Source organism: Sesamum indicum, linkage group LG3 (genome assembly GCF_000512975.1).
Source record: "Sesamum indicum cultivar Zhongzhi No. 13 linkage group LG3, S_indicum_v1.0, whole genome shotgun sequence".
Taxonomy (NCBI): domain Eukaryota; kingdom Viridiplantae; phylum Streptophyta; class Magnoliopsida; order Lamiales; family Pedaliaceae; genus Sesamum; species Sesamum indicum.
The window spans coordinates 2,416,872-2,425,421 of NC_026147.1; positions in this window are offsets into that span (position 1 = coordinate 2,416,872).

Consider the following 8,550-nt stretch of genomic DNA (forward strand, 5'->3'; position numbering starts at 1 on the left):
CTATTCTCCGATAGCTCGATTGACTACAATCCGGGTGCTTATAGCACTTGCTTTGGTGTATAATCTCCCGATTCATCAGATGGATGTGAAAACAACCTTCTTGTATTGTGAACTCGAGGAAGAAATTTACATGGATCAGCCTGAGGGGTATGTAGCTCATGGTAACGAACATAAAGTTTATAAACTTGTTAAGTCTCTATATGGACTTAAACAAGTACCCAAACAGTGGCATGAAAAGTTTGATAAAACTATTCTTGCATTTCTCTTCACTGTAAATGAGAATGATAAGTGTATATACTGCAAGGTTAAAGGAGATAAAATGATAATTCTATGCCTGTATGTGGATGATATTCTGTTAATAGGATCATGTCTAGATATTATTACCGAAACCAAGTCATTTTTTCAAAATAAGTTTGAAATGAAGGATATGGGTGAGGCTAATGTTATTCTTGGCATGAAGTTGACTCTGTCAACTGATGGAATAGTCATTTCTCAATCCCATTATGTTGAGAAGATAATTGAGAAATTTGGTTATCAAAATAGTAGAATTGCTAAAACACCACATGATCCTTCTGTAGCTTTATTCAAAAATGAAAGTGGTGTTCCGGTTGCACAGCTAAGGTATTTCCAAATTATTGGGAGATTACAGTATCTGGTAAATGGCACGAGACCAGATATATGCTTTTCAGTCTCTAAGCTGGCTAGATACACAAGTTGTCCTGACAAAATCCATTGGAGTACTTTGGATAGAGTATTAAGGTACCTAAAGGGCACGGTGTTACTAGCCATACATTATGGCAAATTCCCTACTGTTCTTGAGGGATATAGTGATGCTAATTGGATAGCCAAAAACTCCGGGAGTAATGGGTGTTCAGGATATGTTTTTTACCTTAGGTGGGGGTACAGTCTCCTGGAAGTCTGCGAAACAGACTTTGATAACCCGGTCTACGCTTGAAGCCGAGTTATGTGGGTTAGATACGACTAGTATCGAGGCAGAATGGCATCGAGGCAGAATGGCTATTTGGGTTATTATCGCAACTTTCCATTATAAGTCAGTCTCTTCCACCGATTGTTGTATATTGTGATAGCCAAACCACAATAGCAAAGCTGAGGAGTCCTAAACACAATCAAAAGACCAAATGACACGTCCAAGTTAGACTGAAGTCTATAAACGCATTTGTGTCAGACAGAGTAATGGGTATTGACTTTGTTGGAATAAAGGACAATGTGGCTGATCCTTTGACGAAAGGATTGAATCTGTCACAAGTTCATAAGTCTAGATTGGGGATGGGACTAAAAACCCATGAGTGATTTATCTACGACGGCAGCCCAACCTTTTGAGTGGAGATCTTATAAAGAAGGTTCAATGTGGTATCAACAAGTTGTAAGGGTATGTTAGAGCACCAAATAGACCGATACTTTGTATCTAGAGTCTGTCCCCTAAAATTCTAGAAGGTGTTGTTACTGCAAGTATAGTAAGAGTTTATCTCTGAATGGGGTCAAGCCTTATAAGACGAGATGCTAGCAGTGCATCCCTGGAGACGCTCAACTAGTGAATGTCGTTGTTTGGCCGCAACTAACGAATTGGGTTATTTCTGAAAACATTCATGAACAGGATCAGGACACGTGGCCTAAGTGTCAACCCTAAAGATCAACACAAAGCTGGTGGCTTGTTGTTATTGACAGACGTTGTCACACTCACAAGTTTAAATTCAAGGCTCAATTCAATTTGACCTGGTGATAACTAACATTAGATAACTTAGACAGTGGTTCAAACCGAAAGGTACCGTTGTTGAAAGCAAGTCATGAAAACTTGAGTTCAAATCTATGAGTTTGTGGGGGATTGCTCGAATCTTTTTTGGTGGAAACCCATAGAATTGAAGATACATTTCTATTGCCAACATCCATTTTCATTTGCCTTGAAAAGCATTCAATTCAATATTGAATGTAATGAAACTATTTTTCAAAATCAACCTCAAATTGCATTTGAATGAAATGAAACAACAATTTGTTTGTTCAAATTCAGCTTTCAGTTTTGGATGGGGATTCATGGCCATTAATTTTGTCTTCATTGCTGTTTTTAATTACTGGATTTTGGAAGCCTATATAAAGGCTTGTATCTTCACCATTTTGAAAACACCACAAACAACAAACTCACATTTTGAGTTTTCTCTCCCTCTCTCTCTTTCAGCTTCTATATTTTGTTTAAGATTTGAGCTATAAAGTTCTGATTAGGAGCTTCTGAGTGTTTGATCGAGGTGTTCTTCGGTATAGTGTTAAATACGAAAGAACTGTAATCATCTTATCTTGAGAGAAATTACATTGAACCCGGTGCACTACTGATACGGGACGTATATTTTCTTCGAGACAAGCAATAATTCTGCGATTAGGTTAAATTTACGACTTCAATTGGACTGAGAATTGTTACGATATAATTTTCGTTGTAAGTTTTCGATTTAAATTTCTTGTCATAAATAGCATTTCTAATTGCTTTATGTTATTTGTTCCAACGTGGCTTTAATTGCTTTTGATATCTAAATTCGATTGTAATATTTCAAAACGTCGTTTCGATTGCTTGAAACCAAAAAATTTTCCAACAGTTCCGGCCGCCAACTACTGAGATCCATAACTCTTATTTAGTCCGGGCTACTGAGCCTACTTAAGAAGCAGGAGGTTCTTTCCCTTCGACGGGTGCCTATTGGTCCTCCAGTATCTTTTAGAAGATCTCCAACCTTTTCAAGATTAATCTTTTAGACTGGTGCATCATTTAATCATAGCATTCAATTTTAAATCAAGTCGTTAGATATTATCAAACAAACACAATCTTATATGCATTAAAGTTTGGTACAAATCGGTACCAGTGTTGAGATATCATACCTAAAATATATGATTGATACTTATGTTGGATTTTCTAACGGGTTTTGTTCCGGAAGATATTGAATCGCCCTAAAAATTATTGCAAACTCAAAATTTGTCTTTTCTTCTGCATATGACTTATAATCTTGGTAGTTTTGTGACAGATTTTTAATAAAATTTGTTATGGTTCTAGTCATTTGATTTTCCACGAACTTTTCCATTTTTATGCCATAAATTTTAGTTGAAATGGTTTTGTGACAGTTTAGATAAAATAATTATTCACAAAATTTAGATTTTCCTCTAAATATTGAATTTTCTCCTAAATTTGTTATAGTTTGAGGAGGGTTTAGTCACGATTTCGATTTTAAAAAACCATTCAAAAATTGATTCACCACAACAAAAAAATTGAATTTCTTGCCAAATATATTTTAATTTTGAAGCGGGTTCTGTAATAGGTATTTTAAAAAAATCCATTATAAAAATAAAATATAGCCTTGTGGAACAAGTTTAGGAAGGAAAAATATAGTCGCTATAATTTAAAACGACATTTGGGATGGGTATTAGAATGCATATGCAGCCGTGTCAAATTACCATCACTAAAAGAGAGTAGGCTTTTAGAGATGAAAATCAGAGATGAAAAATTATTCGTCAATAATTTTTAACCTTCAGAACATATTCAGAGACAAAAACTATCGTCTTTAATTATAAAATAATTTTATAGCATTTTTTTTATTAATTGACGTTTAAAAAAATATAAGAAAATAAAATTATAAAAAATATTCTGCTACTAATTCCATCTTTGATATGAAATTAAATACAAAAATTTAAGATGGAAACTTTTCGTCTAAGAAACCATATCTTAGAGACGGAATCAGAGATGGAGTTTGAAAATTTTTTTAAAAAAAAAATCTGTCTTTTCTTCTGTTTCATAATTTAGGCTTCTAAGACGGAATTAGATATAGATTTGATTTTTTTTAATTATTATTTCCATCTTTGTTTATCTCTGAATTGTTAATCTGAAATGCGATAGAAGCAAACTCATTAAAAAAAAAATATTTTGTAGGAATTTTTTTTTGTTAGGTTCTTTATTGTTTCTTTTTTTAAATATTCTCTTTTTTGTTCATGAGCCCTGCAATTAGATCATATCAGCCAATTGCGTTCATCTTCGGTGACCTCAATTGACGTTCCATCGGCGAAGCATCGAGTGAAGACCACTTTCGACATTATTTACTGGATTGTTGTGCCGTCGAGGGAGATTGAGGTGGTCATAGGAAGAGCAGGTCATTGGTTTCAGAAGATTCGAGAGGATATGTTTGTTCTTTGTCCGACTTTTCCCTTTGCTCTAATTATTGTGTAATTGGTTTAAATTTAATCATATCAAATTTTAATTAATTTTTTTAATTATATATCCTAATTAAATCAATTAATATCACGGATTTAAGTGAAAATTTACGTGAAAAATACATATCGTTGGGTTTTTACAATGTTTTCATTTGTGAACATGGAGTTCTTGGTAGCTCTCTGACTAAAAGTTCTTTGGGGGATTTGTCTATTTCTTTTTTATTTTAATTTTAATTTCGGAGGGAGAAGCCATCGTTAATTTTCACCTATGACTTTCCTCTACATGAGTATTGAATTATGTTGAGCTAAATACTATAAAGATATATATAGTCACATGTGATGCAACCTTTTGCTTTTCACACTACCAAATATATATTTATATATATATTATGATTAAATAAAATTAATTAAAAAATTCAAATTTGTAATTCGCCAAATGATTAAGGCTCAGGTTTTATGAATAAATTCAAAGCAATCAGTTCGAGTTTATTATAATGAATATTTATCTCATATGAGTTTATTGTAATATCAGTTCATGATACTATGAATATTAATTAATCAAATCAATGGATTTATCAATATATTGATATTAATGTAATAATATATAATCAACATTTCTATATATATATAAAACAAAAAGGAAAGGGTATGGATCTAATATAAAAATAATAATTTATAAATCTGTCCCTACGCAGTCAAAATTTGTCTCAAAATATTTTAATTCCAAAATTGAGTTTTGTTTTGACTTGGAACCATGAATTTCCACCTATATTGTTCGTGTTCTCTATATCTGAAACTAATCCGTCTCTAACCTCTATTTTACCATATAATTTATTTATTATATTTTGTTAAGTTCGTATGAAAATTCATATCTGTAAGAGATCGATCAGTCTCTTATTCGTAATTTTATTTTACTAATCCAGACAGATTCAATCTCTAATTCTGTTTTTGACATGTGAAAATTAAGTAAGAAAATTTTTCGTTTTTGATACCCTATACTCCGATAATTAAGAAACTATTTTACAATACTACCTGTTATGGTACACTGTTCTTGCATTCATATAATAAATAATTATTCATATTTTAAAATATATTATAAATAATAGTAATATATAAATCAATACATTATATTAAAAAAAAGAAAAAATAGAAGAAGAAAATTAATTTATCAATTAATGTAAATTTAAAAAGTTGAATAAATTAATTATTTTATTAGTTTAAGGGCATTTTTGGCTTCACAAAAGTTTGATACGACGATATCATTAACGGTCATCTGTGAATGTAGAAGGACTTTACTTTTTATACAGTAATCAAATTCGAGATCCATATGCTCGGCTCATGTACTTAAACGCATATTATATACGAGTTTATTTTGAAAAGATGAATTTTATTCTTTAAAATAAATGCTCATTCTCACTATTCTTCTAAAGATTAGATTATTATAGATTTCAAATTTTGCTTGGTTTAAAATTTTAGTGTCAAATAATAACTTATTGACTCAATGAAACATGAGTATATAGTTTTACATTTAAAATGAATAATAACGGGAGCCAATAATTAAATCCATTTTTTTAAAATATCATTATTACATCCACATGTATACAGGAAAAAATACAAGAAATCCCATATAATATTGTAAATGAGCATATTATCTTTTTATGAAAAAAAATAGCAATTTACCTCTTGTATTTTTTAAAATATAACAATTTACCTCCTTCTGTTTTTTAAAATGAAACAATTTACCTCCATAGACATGTAGGTAAATTGCTAGTTTCTTTTTTATAGTAGGATAATTTGCTCATTTACAATATTACACGGAGTAAATTGCTATAACCTGACATATATATATACATATATGTACATATATATGCAGAATATTCAAATCATAATTCATAATAAAACAACAAACTCAGATACGATGAGAAAAACACTCATGCATACAAATGAATTCGAATCAATAACTTTATACTTATTTATGGAACATTAGTTTCGACCCTTATGTAATTCCATATTCATATGTTGATGAGATGGGAACATTTAAATCGTGTTGTCCGCGACACATAAAGTCCTCACGTGGGCCATTTTCGTGCGAAAGTATGTAATAGCAGCATACATATGTTGATCGATTGGCATTAATAGGTAAAATTAATAAATGCACCTTGTCTAATATCAACACTACCAAAAATTTCATGCATTTAATCAGAATAATGTAAGTGTTCAATTATAACATAAAGTTGTGAAGTCACTATAATTAGGCATGAATTTGATAAGTTTAGCAGTTGGATTGAGGGGTAAGGAAAACTTAAACTATACACTCATATATGTACATTTGATGGCGATCAGGTTGACGAGATTGAGGTCCTATGACTCTAAAGTCGTGTATTGGAACCCCAACAACATGTGGGATACTGTACTTTAATAGAAGTGTTGATTAGATATAGTTATCTGATAATGATAATTTGTATATAAATGTTATAAAACAAAAGAGAATAGTAGTTCCTCGCTTCCACTTTAAAAAATATATATATTATGATAATATCAATCACGAAATATCAAGTAATAATTCTGAAAAATTGTCATTGAAGTGTTATAAAAGTGGCAATAATTTCGATTTCATCACAATATAATTATTAGTATAACAAGAATTGTGCATAGAGTTGTCAATGTAAATCAGTAGCTGTCGTGACACCATTCCTGCATGCATTTAACAAATAATCTTTCACATGTTAAAATATATTATAAATAAGAATAAAATATATTAACCATGGCATTTCAATAAAAAAAAAAAAAGAAAGAAAGAAAGAAAGAAAATGAAATCAAGTTAAGAGTGTGATCGGCACAACAAAATAATTAGTGTAGTGGTGTTGCAAATATCATTTGTGATTGAAAAGATCCTTTATATATATTAGTATGAATTAGTATACTTTTAGTGTAAATTATATTTTTGATCCCATGAGTGGACCTATTTTAGATTTTAGTCCCACGCTCAAACCAAATGTTTCGGGAGTTGGCCATTGATGTCAAGCATGACACATAAACGAGGGAAATCCAGTCTCGTGCATGCGCGTGTGATCGCATCCGGGTAAAGAGGCCGTTCAATGCCACTTGCCACCGTACTCAAGCCATCATTAGTCCATATTCAACTGGCAAGTGTCAAAGTTTAATCCAAACTGGCACTTGGGTATGTTTCACCATACGTAGGACCATGCCCGGCTCCATTTCTGCAATACGATTGATTGTCCTTGGAACAACCATGGTCCGCCTTCTATAACTTCTTCCATTGCCATTATAGTTTTGAATCGGAAGAAGAAAAATCCATTTGTTGTGGCCGTGACTTCTATTAACAATGGCCAAATAGATTTGACATAGTCCTTTACATGATGAAAATACGGTCTTTTGCCCAAAAAATAACCCATTGCTGTCACATTCCAGCGACGTGAACCATATCCAACGTGGGTCGTACAATAATTTCGCCATTTTGCATCATTGGTGGAACATAAGTCAATATTTTTCGAGACGAATTATAGAAAATATTGGCAATTTTATCATAATAATTCATGAATTCGAACAAGGTTGAAGTGGCACATTACCAACGAAGATTTCGGTGGGCGAAGATGTCGGTAATTGTGGCGTGGCATCTGCAATCACGTCCACTGGTGCAACATCAACAGAAACAGCGTCGGCAGTAGGCAGTTTCGAGCATCATCGGCGGGTGAGCAGTTACAACAGCTGTTTTAACGGCCGAAGCTGCTGCAACAACGACTTTGGCAATTTCAGCTCGTCCAGTCGCTGGCACCATCTGTACAGTGGCTGTAGTATTCATAGCAGGGATAGGCGACGAAATCCAAGTAGTTTTCGGCCAGCAAACAACACCCAGTCGCGAAGCGTTCTCGACAAATGAAACCTGCAGTGAAGGTTGCTAATTTTCTTTCATCAATGGACGATTCAGAGTCGTGGGAACCTCCATCATCATCATCTTCGATTCTCTAATGTTCTGTATCTGATCTGGGCTAGGAGTAATTGGCTGCGCAACCATGGCAGCTTCATCTCGCGCCGCTAGCACCTCCACAGAAATCCTAAGATTCAAACCTACAGCAGCCCTATTTTCAGAGATCTGCAGCAACGGTGCCAAGTAAGGAGGATGCTCCGCCGCTTGTTCAGCCATCAAGCGCACCAAACGGCGAAACAGCAGCTCCTGCGAATTCCTGTCACCTTCTCCATATTTCGCTGTCCAACGCCGGTGGAGATCATTCAGTGCATGAATAGATTCTTCATCCCCTTTGTCGATTACTCTATTGGCCAAAGCAATAAAATTTGCAAACTGAAACTCCATAGGGGACCGATTAATCGCGG